The following is a 13,499-nucleotide window of genomic DNA, read 5'->3' as shown; positions in this document are numbered from 1 at the left end:
ACTATCATTCTGTTTGTCTATCTAGGTTCCTATATTGCACCGCTCTCTGTGATATCTGAGTGCCTTGCAAATTCATTAGCATGCACACAAAGATCTCCCTGTCTGCCCCTTTACTCCTGTTACATTAAACTTTTTTAGAAAGCTACACTTCTTGGCCAACTGAAATATTAAGGGTCAAATATTCAAAGTAGTTTTCCCAGATTTTAAATCTTATATGTCCAAGTTTGTGAGGACATAGTTTTGGGATCCAAATCATTGCATAGGCAAGTTAGTTAATAAGTTGTTTGTTTACTCAGACAAACTTGTGTTATTTGAAGGCGCAAATTGAACTGTTGGGGCATAAAGTTTCCAATGGTTACATTTCCATGTGCTCTAAAAAATTGGGTTTGAAGTTTAGGACACTCACATTTACTCGCATTGACTTCAATGGGATTACTCAAGTAAGGGCATTCTCATCATTGTGATTAGGCTGGTATAACAAACAATAAATTAAAGATTTTCCCAAAGTTTACATTTTCCAATGTTGAAACTGGGAAGAGCAGAACTAATGCTGAGAGATGTTTAAAGTCCTTCTGTAGCAAGAGAGCTTGGATCTGCTTCAGAATACTTTTCCTATTGGAAATCACTGTGCGATGGGAAGGAGGTGGTGGGTTAAGCCGTTTGGAGAATGTCTGCTCAGAAGTCATCTTCCATGAAAGTCTGAAATTCTGTTTCCCATTTATTTTGTAATGTGCTGTGACTTACCCATTTCACACTATTTATTGTTTCAGAGATAATAGCCCTGTGTCATTTAGATGCACCAGCTTTTCCACTTGAGTTTTTGCAGTTTGTTTTCAACTGTCAGACTTGGATAGGGGCTGCTAAATGTCTGCTTAGTCTGTTCTGATGTGGAAGTAATAAAATGGTTGTGTGTATAAGTATATAATTTATCTTTGGAGGTTGTTTTGTTAAGTGAATTGTTCAGATATTTCTGACCTGACTTTGCCACAGCTACCATTTTTTATTGTCATAAACACTGTTGTAAATGAGAACAGATTCAGGTCCTTGAACTCTGAAAGCTGAAAAAAATGAGTTTATGTAGGTGAACTGGATTATTCTCTTCTATGTATGGAAGAAGCCAGAAGACTGTTATGTTGGAAATGTTCACTATATAGTACAAGGCTGGTAATGTTTTAATACACAGTTTATTTTTATGTTCTTATAAATTATTGGGGTTTTTTAATCCATTTTAGTCTGGATTTGTGCTTTAATATGAGGTAGTTATGAAGTGGAACTGGTTTTAGAGGTGTAGCCAGGATGATTTTCGCCATGTGTGTCCAAGTCTTGTGTCTACTCTCCAGATATTTACCCAGTGATGACAATCCCAAGTCTGCAAAAACTCATACAATTATCTTAAAATCTGAGGGTTAGGGTTCTTTTGGAACAAAAATAATATATTTGGGGTTCTTTTTATTTTCCTTCTGGTTTCTTTAGGGTGCGTTTACTTCACATTTTCTTGGCAAACACGTAGGCTAGAAACTTTTTTTTTTTTTACATGACAGCTGAGTTTCTCATGCAATCCCCTGATTCCCATAGGTGAAGAATCTAATAGAAAGATATTGTGAATCTCACAATAAAAGCATGAAAGTTGCTAATAGAGCTGGTTGGGAATTTTTCAACTAAAACTGTTTTCATCAGAAAATGCCGATTCATCAAAGCAGAAACTGGGAAATTGTCAATTTTGACGAATTTCCCAATTTGAGTGGGCGGAACAAAGTTCTTTTCTCCCAGTTTTCTTGTTATCCTTCCAAAGGTACTGATCCTGCAACTGATTCTATGTAGCCACACCCCTGAATCTGTGCAGAGGGCTGGTGAAGACAACCAGGCCCTGCTTCAGCGCAGACATCTGCCCACAAGGAGCCCGTTGCTCCAGACAGCTAATTGAAGACTGCAGCTGTTTGTCTCGGCCAAATGCGAAGGGCTAGCTATTTTAAAAGCATCCTGAGAAGGGCTTCTATAAAAGGGTAATCTGTGCTGGTAAGTTTCAGTAGTGACGAGTCAGTCGCAAAGTAAAGTGCTTTTAGAGATGACACAACATTCCCACCTTTTAGAGGGCCAGAGAATAGGTTGAAAGATATCCTCAGGATGTCAAAGTTGGAACCAGTGTTTGAAGTAAAAAGTATGGGCTCAATCCTCAGATGGTGCTGAGCTGAGTAGGGGGTAGACTTAGAGGTGGAGGGGACAGAGGAGGTGTTATGCCATCTTCCTACCCCACAGAATCCTGGGACTGCTGTACACTAGACCTGGTCAGGCACTGGCTGGAGCACTTTGTGCTCTAGGTCCACTTTTGCACACCTCTACCTCTCCCCCTGCACTGGAATGGGTAAAGCTGGATTTACACCAGACATGGATTCTGCCAGACTGTGGGACATCCTCTATTGCTTATTGAAGGCAGCTTTAGGTCTCCTTTGGGCTACTGGAGTCGTGCAAAAGTGACTTTTAGCAGGACAGGATTGAGGCATATTTTTCTGGAATAAACATTATCTTCAAGTTGTATATTAAATGTTTTCTGCATTTTTATACCATCACCATATCACACCTTCTGAAACAAAATTTAGCCAGGAGGCATATGTCAGACGTCCAGTAAAAGTCACAGACCTATTACGTTATCTACACTGAATATTAATAAAACTGGAATTAAAGAGGCCTCCACAGAGTCTCAATATTGCCAGAAAATTGCTTTTAATGTAATTGCTGAAATGACTGCATCACCCCTGGTAATGACTAGCCAAATGTGTGTTCCAGAAGTAAAATATTTATGTGACTAACTCTAACAAGCACAAATATTTCTCAGTCTGGTATTAATGTAAATTATTTTGTGTACAACCAAAAGCAAAGATGTTATTTTCCATAACCGAAAAGTACCTTGTCAAATACCCATATACAAACCAACACATATGTTATTGCCAGGAATATCATCTGAAATTTGTGGGGGGGCGGGGCACACTTTCTGCTAGTGTACATAGACAGTGCTACTTTGAGTACAGTGGAGCTGCATCGATTCACAACAGGTGAGATTTTGACTCTGAGCATGTAGTAACAAAATAATATCAGTATGTGACCTCTTCTAGCAAAATATCAAATAGCAACTATTTTTGTGTTTGCAGCACACTTCTGTATTTCCATAATATACAGTGTATAGTGTACAAGAATATAAACAATTATTGGATAGAACAAAGACCATCTGGCCTATCAAGTCTCAAAGCCTCTTCAACACTCCAGGATTCCCATCTCATTATATGCAGAGTGGTAGGCAATTACAGATATTTATGTTCTCTGTGTATAAAATATCCATTAAAGACATATGTTTGAGTTCTGCTTAACTTTTTTAAAAATACTCAGTTATTCTATTTTTTTTTATGAGAGTCAGTGGTACTGAAAAGAATCATCACTATTACAATTTAGATGGAAATTGGCAAGGTTGATAGGCCCTACATTTAGTCTCCTTTTTATATTTCTTTGCAAACTGGATGTACTTTTTATCAAAACAAATGTTTAATTACATCATTATTTTCCATTTCAAAATTTTAAAAATGGTTGAAACAAGCACAAAACATCTATTTCTGATAGACTCACATAGGGTAAGGGATAGTCAGTGGTTTGAGCATTGGCCTCCTAAACTCAGGGTTGTGAGTTCAATCCTTGAGGGGGCCATTCAGGGATCTGGGGCAAAAATTGGGGATTGGTCCTGCTTTGAGCAGGGGGTTGGACTAGATGATCTCCTGAGGTCCCTTCCAACCCTGATATTCTATGAAAGAGTTGTCTATTAGGTTATTGCAAGGTTTCTTACACTAGTGTGTATGCATGAGGAAAATGTTTAGTAAATTAACACATTTTTTGAGTGGACAGGATTCTACCTCACAAACAACTGTACCACAGTGGGCATCTTCATTGCCAGTTTGAATTCAGAGGCCAAATATTGAACAGACCTGAAAAAAAATAACCGCATCCTTAAGCCTGCAGATGCCTTTCTGGAACAAGCTTGAAATACATTTGCGAGCTAGTATAGGAAGTTTGCAGTGCCGCTGCTTGGATTCTTCTTGTTGCTTTTAACAGGAAGACAGTGTTGTCAATCTGGCATCTTCTAGGAACAAGAAATTAATTCGGAAATAAGGAAGAGGAAGAGAAAGAAAAAAGCAAGTAAATTTCCCTTTTGAGTTTTCATGTTATAGTAAATGACGGTGAATAATCAATTCTCTTTAAAATAATGGCACATCATGTCATTCTTTTAAAATGTAAGTAGCTGAAGCTTCTAGTTTTAGAAATTCTATTGTAAAGGTCAGCAGAGTGCTTTTAAAAAAGAACAAATAGTTTAAGTCCTGCAAATAACAAGAAAATGGTTAACCAAAGTTAACTTGAACTTTACAAGTATATTTATACAACACCATTTTTGAAAATTAGTCTCTCTCTTGCCGGCTTCCTAAGATCCCAGTTCAGGGTTCCGAATTTCCCTTGGCAAATTCCTGAGGCCCTTACTCTAGTTTTATTCCATCATTACTCAGGCAAACTTAAGTCAATGGGAGTTTGCATGAGAGTGGCTGAATAAAGAATTTGGGACACTTGCTCCATTCTGAGTGCAGAAACAGCCTGCTCCCACGGAAGTGGGTAATGATACCTAAGTGGCATGTATCTTCTGGTGCTCTATAAGATTCCATATACTAGAAGGGGTAGGAAGAGGCAAGCCAAGCAGAGTTGAGGATGAGGGAGCCAGGTGGGTTTCTTCAGATTCTCCCCAATAAGACCCAGAGGTAAAAATAGCAAAAGTTAATATAGTGCCTTAGCATCTTCCACTAGTTTGTACCTCTGTGCTGTGTGTGATCACTGGGCGTGGGGCTCCAGAGCAGCTGCAGGTTGAGAGTCCCTGGCAGCACCACTCTAATCAATTCACATTGGCTAGGAGCTAAGGGGAGAGCAGGAAGTCCTAGAGCCAGTGGAGATGCCAGTGCTACACAGATGGTCCTCTGTTATCTGCAGATCACTACGTCCACACAGATATTTCAGGATCCACACAGTCCCTAGCTGTATGGGACTATGTGGGAGGTGATGCAAACCTTGCCTCTTCTGACTGAAGAATGCATAGGAAATACTACTAACAACACTGGTGGTGTTTCCTGTGCCCTGCCTGGGTTATTGTCATTTAGGAGGAAGGGTTTCCAAACTAAGGACTTCAGGATGTGGTCCACTATTAATGCTAAGAATAGAGAAATCAAATCCTATGCTTCAGAGGGTAAATTGATGGCTTGTGGAAGTCTATAGGGAATATTTTTCACCATTTACCATATTGCACAAGCAGTTAGATTGTTAAGCCTAGGGAAATAATGATGATATACCATACTGCCAGATAAGACATCTCATCAGCCAGTCTGAGCCCTGGTTAGATGTATTGTGGGGAAATAGGGTGTTTAAACTTCCTCTGAAACCTCAAGTATTGGCCAATTTCTGCAGGATACCAGATTTGAGAAGGCAATAGGTTAGTCCAAATACGATGCTCCTATCAAATATTTCAGGGGAAATGGAGACAATTCTGGACTATGCAGGATCCAGAAAACCTGTAACTTTCAAATGTTTAGAACACAAAAACAGCACTAGGCATTACTGAACATATCCTTTTGGGCTCTCACTTAATCAAAGTTAACATGAAATTTGTGATTAAAAGCTGTAACATAAGGACACTAATTTAAAAATGAAGAACTAAAGAGGAATGATGAGGTATTTTTGTGTGTGCACGTGTGTTCAACAATACTGTGTTAAAATTCTCTGATATTATAATGACTTCCAATAGCAATATTTATCACTTACAGATTATTTTTTAAAAATAAAGAAAATCCTCCACCCTATATATTCTCTCCTTCCTCCCCATGAACTATTTTCTCACTAAAAGAAACAACAGAACTTTTTGTTCCTTAAAATAACATTGAAAGCATTTAGTCTGCCAATGCAATAAGTGCACTAATTAATATAATCAAACTATAAGCCATTATTGCAGGCCTGAAATGGACAATTTAATGGACTGAGTTTTATGCAGTTTCTATTGAAAGTTGACCTCTTTGATTAATCTAAATTCAGAGTAAAACAGCACTGTCTGAGTATTGCATAAAAATTCTTTACCTGCAGCTGGCAAACAGACTGTGGTCTAAAGATGGGGGTGGGAAGGGCAAAATAAAAGGTAAAGCAATAAAATGTCCTGTGTTCCACAAGCTCAGAAAACTCCATCATACACATTTATCCAGGTCAGTTACGTGACACAATTCCGTATGAGTTAAAAAAAAAAAAAGAATAAAGAAGCCCACAATTGAAAGGAAATTCATGGTAATATTATATAGGATAAGTGCAGCAATCCTCCAGCAATCCTCCTGGTTTATTAGATCCATAATAGTTCTACTTAATCTTCAACTAAACAGTTATCAATTAAGCAAAAACCCATCAGCAATAGTTCACATCAGAAGGAATATTTCATGACTCAAGGGTAACTAGTGAGATACAAATTTGAAGGGCTGCAATAATGCTTTTTATTTTAATCATTTTTACTTTTGTAGTCAAAATTTTGAATGTTAAGTAAGAGCAAGGTAGCTCCATATTTATCAGATGAGATTGGCCTCATAAGTACAGCAGTTTCATCAGTCAGAAGTGTTAACAAGTCATGAGATGGTCCTCAAAAAATAATGTGATTGACTTAAAAATCATGAGGTTTAAACAAACCAATGTAGGTGGGGGGCAGGGAGGAGTTTGAAATCGTGGCTCCAGTGAAATCGAAGGACATTTTGGCACTGATTTTAGAGGGGCCACGACTTCAGCCTGGGTTCTTTTTTATTGGTCTTATGGTCGCTGAGCCTTTAGAGTACAATTAATTCCCACTTTCAAGCTTTACTAATGAAAACTAGGATTCTCACATCAACACTTCATTCCATGAGCGAGGCTTTAAAAAAAACAAAGCCAGCAAATATAGTGAGACTCATGATCAGATTGCTGGCAACACTGCCACTGTCTCCTATGTATTTCTGTTTTCTGGGACAATGGTGATTGTTCTTTCCTTACTGAAAATTACAATCAGGCCTGCATTTGGAGGCCAACCAATAGCAATACACTAAACTGGTGGTTGAAGCTGCAAATACATTCTTGAGTAATTTTACTCATATGAGTAGTCTTATAGTTCATACATCCTACAAACTTCAGAAACTTTGCTTCCTTGACTGGTTACATTTATGGAAGTGGTGTGATTAGTTCCCTTGCACTGCTTTGAAAATCTCAACTTTTCCTCTTTGTAGGCTGCATAGGGAAAGGATGATGCATGATTTTGATGAACTTAAGCTATGTAAAATAACAATAATATATTTCAATTTACTAGGAATTATAAACAAAGATACGCCATAAACAACCAATCACAAATCATGGACAATAGCTCTTCAACCACATCTAATATATTCAATAAATTTGTACACGAAGTGAGGCCCAAGAATATAGCTGTGTAGCTCTCATTACATCTCTGGGAATCCTGACACCAAATTCTTGAACTTTTTCCTGTGAAAGTCTACTTGGATTTATATTGTTTTGGTTTGGTTTCTTTGTGGTGCAAATAAAGGACTAGATAATGAGATGACAATTGGCTCCAAGCAAAGGGCATCACAAGAGGGAGGTTGTGACTGCTGGTTCACTTGAAGCTCTGGGAAGTATGACAGGAGTAAACTAAGACAAGTGTATGCTTGGATGCACAGAATATTCTCTGAGGCACTGACATAGCTAAATTGCTGGACCCATTGGCAGCACAGGGCATTTTTTCTCTCCAGTGCTTCCTCTTGCCCACCTGCACATGACAGATATGATCACAGCAGCTCAGTGAAGTATTTCCTCTGCTATGTTGCTACCTATATTGCCATTATCTGGCAGAAGGGAGTAAGGGGTAAATTATATCCCTCTAAATCCCTTGTGCAAAGGCAGACCATCATATGACATTAACTGAGTACAATTAAGCATATGAGAAATACAAAAATAACCACATACATGAAATACGACTGGCTTCTGGTCAATAAGGTCAAAGTGTCCAATTCTGCCTGACTCTTATGTGGTATGCAGTCAAGGGAAAGGCTGTGCAAGGAATCTTTCCCATGGCACAGCTGCATAAGAACGAGGCAAAATGTTAGTCCTTGTACTCATGGGAGTCTATGGGCTGCTTCCTCCTTTATCCTCTGGGCATATGCAATGACCCAAAGGAGGTAAAGGAGGGAAGTGTGACTATGTCTTCACACACACCAACATTCCTCTCCAACCCTTTCATTTTTTGACAACTGAACATTTTCCACGCTTGTTTTATGAGGTTTTCTTCTCCTTGTCTTTCTTTCTTCCTTCCTTCCTCCGTACCCCTCCTTTCCAGGGGAAGTGGGGGAGGAGAAAAAGAAGGAAAAAAAACATTTTTTTTTGTTTTTTTTTAAATTGAAAACCTGACCAGATTTTACATTTTCCACCAAAATAATTGATTCTTTTGAAAAGCCATTTTTAGTCAAAATATTGTTTGAATGGTTCTCTCCACATAAACTTTACATATCCCTATGAATTTAATTCAGTGTAATTAGATACAAACTGGATGTCCAATTGAGCGTACACCTAACCTCTTTGAGCTTTCCCAAAAGAATGGGTAATGAGATCTTCATAACTTCAAGACTTTTATTTTAGAAGTATTATCATAAGATTGTAGCACTTAAGATCAGTGTGTTTGGTTTTGGTTTAGATGTATAGATTAGCTGAATTCTTTTATTTATAGTATCATGTTGTACATTTCACTTGTTATTTTCTTAATGAATAAAAATGAACTTTGCACAATTATCTAGATTTACCAGGATTGATTGGACTAGATGGGGAAAAATCAGATTCTAAAAGTGGCTGATTTAAGAGCTGTTTCATAAACTGTCAAAATCTTGAGCAAATGTAGTTTCAAAATATTTTAGTCTCACCGATGATGCTGGAAGTTGGGATGTCCTGGCATGAATGCCTCTGTCAGCAATAAGATTTTCAGTGGCCATTAAGATCAAGGACTTAATTTTTACATACTGGTAACTGGAAATATTTTTCAATCAAACACATTCTTTTATACTTCAGGTAATATTCATTGCATTTGTGCAACTCTAATCTCAACAGAGTATCGTGCAAGTTAATTTAAATTTTAAAATGAATTCTTTAAGAGAAAACAAAAACACTGAGGGCCAAATTCTGCTCTTAGTTACACCACTAGAAATTCAGAGTATCTCCATTCACTTAGTGGAGTTTCCACTGAATTTACACTGGGGTAACTGAGGGCAGAATTTGGCCTCTTTTTCCACCAACTCAGAAACTACCATAAGTTGGGAAAGAAAGCTGTCTCCCTGCCAGTTTGTGCAGTTACTGCACAGTGCTTCAATAACATCATAGAACTCCTGTAATTCCTATAATTGTCAAGTGACTTATGTTAATTGTTTGTTTGCTACCTTCCACCCCCCTCGAATCCCCCACCCCAATCTTCTATTTCTTGCTGAATTCCTGAAGAGACTGAGAATAGATAGGGGCCTGTAACGATAAAAGGTAAATGTATAGGAAGAGCAGGGGATATATTTCAGCATCGCTATTTGATGTTAGTTTGCATTTACTTTAATTTACTTCCATGAAGCAGAAACCTTTATTATTTGTTCAATTGTTATTATTATTATATTTTACTAATTTAAGCATATAATGACTAATTCCTCACCCACTGATTGCAGGCACTGAAGATGGGAGAGAGTGTGAGGTTGGGGGTCAATGTGTAATTCTAGTGCTGTTGCACTGCACCTTTATCTTCCTTTTACGAGGGCAGGCAAGGGAGCAATGCCACAGTAATCAAACTTCTGTTTAAAAAAAAAAAACTGGTTATATTCTCTCATATCGCCAATGAAAGTGGACAAGAACTTCTTTGTGCTCTTATTTCTAACAGAGAGTGGAGGGAAGCAAAGTGGGCAAAGACATTATGTGGAGGGAAAAGGCAGTAACCGTTGCTCAAGGAGGACTCCGTCAGAAGGGTACAGGGAATAAACACTCTTCCCCCTGGTGTTCCTGTTAAGTCAATACTCCCACCTGACCTGGGCTTCCAATTCCTTTTTGCTCCCTTTTGCCTTCCCCTCAGAACTCAGTGTAGTGGGGTTCCTTAAAGGGACCACGACCCCTGTTCTTCCTGCCACCCAGTTAAAGCCCCACTCTATTCACCACAAAACCATCCTCATGTGTATCAGGAGAATGGTGCTATCCGCTTATACTTCTTTCTCTCTGACACTTTTGGCTAGAATTGACACCAGTCCCCTGGTTTCCTGCTGCATATTTAAAGAATCAGCACTCATATCCTCACATCCGCCATGGCTTATCATGTGTTAGTTCTGCTTGAGTGGATCTCTGCAACATATGGAGATGTGCATAGGGACACTTACTTGGTGCACTGCACGAAGGCTTAGGTTTTGTTCAAAATGAATGAATTTCACCAGAATGTATATTTTCGGTGCAGTGGGCCAGGTTGTGATCACTATTACTTGAAGAAAAGGAGTACTTTGTGGCACCTTGGAGACTAACCAATTTATTTGAGCATAAGCTTTCGTGAGCTACAGCTCACTTCATCGGATATCCGATGAAGTGAGCTGTAGCTCACGAAAGCTTATGCTCAAATAAATTGGTTAGTCTCCAAGGTGCCACAAAGTACTCCTTTTCTTTTTGCGAATACAGACTAACACAGTTGTTACTCTATTACTTGAAGGTAAATCCAGAGCAACAGCACTAAAATCAGTGGAGTTACTCTAGTTGTAGACTGGTGTAAGTGAGATCAGAATCTGGCTCCTTGCTGTAAGTTTTCCATTCCTTCTCCTTCATTATTCTCACACTGTGCTTTTATTCGAGTTTTGGTTAAATAAATTCTTTCATTAGCATCTCTCTTTCTCTCTATCTAATTCTCTTTTCTTACCTGACTTTCAGTTGCTAGAGACATTCACAGAAGAAGGTTGTGGGGTTCTTTATAAAACAACCTCTTTCTAATACATTCATCCTCTTCAGGAATATTTCAGCTATCTCACAGAGTAATCACTGGTATAAAGCAGATGTATATTCATGAGAGTGCATATTATAGTACATTCACTATCAAAGCAACACAACATAACTTTTAGCTCAGTGCAGCTGAAATGACAAATACCCAGTGTTTTTAAATATACATCTGTCAATATCAGTCTATTTCACAAAAATCTTATTGTGCAAATGTAATTGAATCTAAATTTATTATGTAATCAGAGAAAATCATTTTGCTGTGTATGTGAGGGGGGGAAATCCCCAGAAAATTGGCTGTAAAGTATTGCTCAGTTGGAATTCTATTTTTTTATAGAGTGAAATGAACAAAGCATAAGATTAAAGGGAAAAAATATTAGTTTTGATGGTGCTCTCTAATGACTGGTTTGTATCTGAAACTTTATAGGTGAGAGTGTAATTGTTGTAATGCTGTAGAAAATTTCTGGATGTATCATCAGAAATATCTTATGCCTAATAATGTGTACTAAATATTATTTTTATCAAATTAAAATGTTTGCATTAAGGGGTGAATTTCACCAGGTGCTCTCTGAGTAAGGCACGTGCACCATCTAAATTGGGCCTGAGACCTATTTTGAGGATGTAAATCAGACCTAGGCCCTGTTTCATCAAGGTATGTAACCACATACCTAATGCGAAGCATATCAGTGATCCCATGGGAGTGCAGCTGAGTCTTGTAATTTCATCACGAGTCACATGACATTTGATGTTCTTCTTAAAGCCCCTAGCTCCTGGAGTCATGCGACTGTGCATGAGACTCTCAACTGACATTTTTCTGAAAGTAATTTTCTAGCTCTCATGGTTGCAGAGAAAAAAATGGAAAACAAGGATCCCTTTAAGTCTAAAAAGACAGGAGGCATATAAACAGAACCCCACATTTATTGTTTTTAACATTTTTTGATGATTATGTAAATCTCATGAGTTTGTGGGCCTCACTTATGACTTTTGCATGCTCATTGTGGGTGATACTACTCACGTGCTTAACATTAGACATGTAGTTAAGTACCTTAATAAATTGGGCCTTTCCTGGTGAATAGGCCTTGTTGCAGGTCCCCCCTGTGAATCTAGTAAAACAGGGCAGTTGTCCCCAATGCATCCCAAGTAATGTGTGTTACTGTTAATTTTCTACTTCTATTGCTTTCTGTGCATTGGAGGGATGAAAAAATATGCATCAGTGGAGTATCGATTTTCCATTAATATAATCCATACTAACATTGTTTGAACTAAGTTGCCTCTAACCTCCATTCAGCTGTTTTGCAATGTTTCTAGCCTCTAGAGGGAGACATTCTGATCTGATAACCAGAGAAAGAGGCAAGCTGATATTCATCAAAGCAAAGAAAAGAAGTTAACAATAAGGGCAGTCATCATGCTGTAAAGGATACAGGATCAGAATATTAATATGTACAGTTTATTAAATGATGATTTTACAGTACTTTGTGGTTTCTGACATCAAAGTGAAAAATTGCTCTTTTTCAGAATAAAAGTAATATAGGCTTGAAGATGGTACTAACTAATAGATTATTTTGCACAACATTAAACTTCCATATGCTTGCAGGAATATTTGATGCTACAGTACTTTTAAACAACTGTGATACAATTAATTTCTCAAACTACATGCACCAGCAGCTAATAACCATAAATGTATTACTCAAGCGGTTGTACTGATAAAAAGCATTTTTTACAGTGCATCCTAATGTAGAGTGTAAATTTATTTCACAGCAATGGCCCATAAATTCTGCTCATGAACCTTGCTATTTCCACTACTGGTGATTTATCATTTTGTATTATCATAAAATCATAGATATTAGGGTTAGGAATGACCTCTTGGTTCCTCTAGCCCATCTCTCTTCATCTCGGCAGGATTCTATTCACACATTTTTACAGACTCCCCCATTAGTTCCCTCTCTAGTGCACTGTGAAAACTTCCAGTGATTGTGATACTATGACCTCTGTTGGCAGGTTATTCCATTATCTAATTGACCTCACTGTTATAAAGGCTTTTTACTCTTTGGCCTCCATTTATACCTTTCTTAATTTTAGGCCATTGCTTCTCGTTTCACCCATAAAGACAAATGAAAATAACCCCTTCCTTTTCTTTTGTATTAATTCCTCACGGGTACTCATAGATATTTATCATGTCACGCCTTGCTTTACTTTTCTCTAGTCTGTACCAATTCAGTGCTCTTAGCCTCCCTCCATAGGTCATGTTTTCTAAACCTTTCAGCATTTTTACTGCCCTTCTCTCTACTTTAATGATGTCGTTTTTTTTCATAGTACAGAGCCCAAAACTACACAAAGTGCTCCAGATGTGCCCTCACCAGCGTTTTATATTTTTATATAGAAAAATAATACTTCCCACCCCAAAGTGCTTTCCAGCTGAGGATTTTAAAGCACTTTACAAA

Source organism: Caretta caretta, chromosome 2, assembly GCF_965140235.1.
Source record: "Caretta caretta isolate rCarCar2 chromosome 2, rCarCar1.hap1, whole genome shotgun sequence".
Lineage (NCBI taxonomy): Eukaryota > Metazoa > Chordata > Testudines > Cheloniidae > Caretta > Caretta caretta.
The sequence above is the reverse complement of the archived record's forward strand: the minus strand, read 5'-3'. Positions refer to the sequence as shown.